This window comes from Crocuta crocuta, unplaced genomic scaffold, assembly GCF_008692635.1.
Source record: "Crocuta crocuta isolate KB4526 unplaced genomic scaffold, BGI_CrCroc_1.0 scaffold179, whole genome shotgun sequence".
NCBI lineage: Eukaryota > Metazoa > Chordata > Mammalia > Carnivora > Hyaenidae > Crocuta > Crocuta crocuta.
In genome coordinates, this window is record NW_027551568.1 from 11,436,575 (window position 1) to 11,440,239 (window position 3,665).

Below are 3,665 nucleotides of genomic sequence, written 5' to 3' on the forward strand. Positions count from 1 at the left end.
TGCATAGGGGCACATGTACCCCAATGTTCATAGCAGCACTCTCCACAATAGCTAAAACATGGAAAGAGCCTAAGTGTCCATCAACAGATGAATGGATCAAGAAGATGTGGTTTATCTATACCATGGAATACTACATGGCAATGAGAAACAATGAAATCTGGCCATGTGTAGCAACATGGATGGAACTTGAGGGTGTTATGCTGAGCGAAATAAGTCAGGCAGAAAAGGACAAAAATCATATGTTTGCATGTATAGGAGGATTAGGAGGAACTTAATGGAGGACCGTGGGGGAGAAGAAGGGGGGAAATAGTGGGGGAGAGGGAGGGAGGCAAACCATGAGAGACTTGAATGCTGAGAACAAACTGAGGACTGATGGATGTGGGGGGAAGTGGGGGAGATGGGCACGGAGGAGGGCACTTGTGGGAATGAACACTGGGTGTTATATGGAAACCAACTTGACAAACTATTTGTAAAAAAGTAAATAAATAAATGCCTGGTAAATGATTTAATCATTCACAGTTATCATTACTATCTCATTTTGCAGACCAAAAAAAACTCAGGCTTGACAGCTCCTCAAGGTCACAAAGCTAGTAAGTGGAAGGGAGTTTCTACACCCAGATTTGGGGTGCTTGACCATCCTCTGCACTAAATAAGAGCCCACAATATTAAGGATCCCTAGATTCTGTTTCAGAACCATCTGAACTGATTCCTTTCTCCTCTTGGTAGATTTTCAACCTTGCTTATCCATATATCATCTTTGCTTTTGTGTCTCCCTCACACTTTGACACAAGACAGTCTCTCTTTTCCCCAAACTGGACTTCTCTCCTGTCCATACTGGCATCTCTCCTCCTTGCCTCTGCATGTTTGAGGACACCCGTCAGGATAACATACTTCCTATCTCACTTCCAAGGGCTGACACTGTCATGTCCCTATGCAAATCCCTGAGTACTGTAGGCAGAAGTTAGACTTACAGTTACATGGAAATAAGAGTCTTCCATGCATATGAACATGGCTATTAGCAGTTTCCAGATTTCTTTTCTTGTAGCTGAGGTCCCACGGATTTTTGTAGAAACCTGGTATGGATGATTGAATTTGGGGGTGTTGTTTTCTTTTTATATAAATGTTAGTCACCTTTATGTAGCCTTTGGCATGCAATATCAGACCATCGATATCTCCCTTTAGCTTCAAAGGATACATTTGGCCAAGGTTTATTTTATTATTTTTTTAATGTTTTATTTATTTCTAGGAGAGAGAGAGAGAGAGAGACAGCGTGAGCAGGGGAGGCTCAGGGAGAGAGGGAGTCACAGACTGAAACAGGCTCCAGACTCTGAGCTGGCAGTCAGCACAGAGCCTGACGCGGGGCCCGAACCCACGAACCGCCAGATCATGACCTAAGTGAAAGTTGGACGCCCAACCGACTAAGCCACCCAGGCACCCCAACCAAGGTTTATATAAGAAGAGAGGGCGGGGGGGGGTGGGGAGAGAGAAAGGAGGGAAGGAAAGAAGGAAGAAAGGAAACCTTCTCTGCAATGTTTCAAAACCCTGCCCCAGGTCGCCCACTGTGACAAATCATATCCTATGACAGGCAGGAGAGCATTGTTATAAGATCAAGCAGGATGAACAAGCTGGTCAAAGTAGCTTTTCTTCTCATTGAGGCCTTGGAGTTCATGGTTTCTTCTTCCTTGTGTAGACTCCAGAGTGATGCCCCCAAATGAACTCTAATAGGTTTCCAGAAGGATCCAGACCTTACTAGATATTGTGTTATCAAGAATATCATTTGAGTTCCCCTCTCTTCCCATTATGTCTAGCAACACTAGATTAGACAAAGGTTCAAACAACACAGTCCTACTGGCCACAGAGGAAGAAGGAAGCAGAACCAGCCTCAAAGCCGTGTGACCTGTGCAGGTGCACAGGGACTCGTATTCAGAAGGGCCCAGCTTGATCTAATGCTCTTCTGTCTCTGTCTTTTAAATTTTAAATCGCTGAGCAAGAAGCCTAGCATTTGCGCTTTTCACTGGGGCCTGCAAGTCATGTGGCTGGGCCTGAGTGGAAGTAAAGTATTGCCAGACAAAGGGGGCTTTATTTTGTCTTAGGTGGCTCTGTTTCATAGATAAGAAGCAAGACAGTGGAGGCTCTAACTCTGTCCCTTCTTGGAAAACAATGCCTCCAGGCTTGACTACAGACCTCCAGCATAAAGGGTAAGGTCTGACTCCTTTGGAGCACATTTCATATGCCAGGGAGCTTTCTTACCATTTAAGTCTTACTTCCTCAAGAAGGAAGCTAGCAGTCTGCTTTCCTCTTTTGCCCTTGAAGCCAGGATGCAGATACTTGATGTAAAGCTCACCAGTTGGGTGCACATGCTTGAGGCTTCTTTTCAGGGGAGTTGTGTCCACAGAGTCAGACGGGGCAGAGGGAAGGACGGTGGTGGGTGGGGTCCTAGGGGTGCCATGGCTGTTTCAGTCCGAGGTGACTGAGACCAGGATGGGCTCAGGATCTTTGCTGGGCGGTCGGACGTGGTTCACTGGGGTTTGGCTCTGAGTTGCACAGTCTGGAAGCTCCATTCGCTGGTTCTCCTGTAGATTCTATCCTTACTTTCTGCTTAAACTGGCTGGAGTGGATTCTGTTCTAAGTCCTGAGTGATTAACTTTTAATTCTAATTAAAGGTCTCCCCAGCCAAGGGTGAAGGGAAGAGATGACTTGGCTCAGCCATGTCTCCACATTTTCATAGCTTATATGGTTTTTCATTGGTGAAGGGGGGCATCCCCCATGGGAAATGGCAGCTTTTACCTGTGTGCACAGAGCTGGAGGAACTGCTTGTCTAGGCTCGTTCTGCTGGTTGTGAGGTCCCTTGCTGTGCACATTCTTTCCAGCCTCCGCGGTGCACAGCAGTACTGAGGTCAGTCACTGCACTTTGGCAGTTAGTGGTTTGAGCCATCACCTCTTGTTATGTGAATCCTACCAGTTCCTCCTGCCCCACAGAAGAGATGCTGTCATAGTTTGTTTGGGCAGCTATAACAAAAACCACAGGCTTGGGTAGCTTACAACCAATAGAAGCTTCTTTGTCATTGTTCTGGAGGCTGGGAAGTCCTTGGCAAGTCCAAGGCACCAGCATGGTCGTATTCTAGCGAGGACCCTCTTTCCACATACACAAGCTCACGCCTTCCTGCTGCATCTTCACACGGTGGGGGCACTAAGGAGCTTTCTGGAGCTCCTTCATATGGCACCAATTACATTCAGGAGGGCTCCACCTTCCTGTCTCAAGCACCTCCCAGAGGCCCCACCCACCAATGCTTATACTTCAGGCATTAGAATTTCAACATGGGAATTTAGTGGGGGACACATGCTGAAACCAACCTAGAAGCCTACACTATTCTCAATTCTCCACTACTTCAGCTGAGAGGAGTCAAACACACTATCCACAAAATTGTCTGACTCCCTATGGGTTCAGATGTGCTACTCTCTGTTCCACTTTCTGTGTCCACCAATTATCCCCAGCCCGTCATCTGGATCTCAGCTCAAGGGTCTCTCCCTTGGTAAAGCTCTTCCGGACCAACCTTCCAAATCTAGGTCGGGTTCAGAGGTTGTTTTTTTTTTTGTAGTTGTTGTTCCTTATTTCACTTTGTAAATATACATGTGTTAAAAACAAGGCTGGGGATTTGGGATGG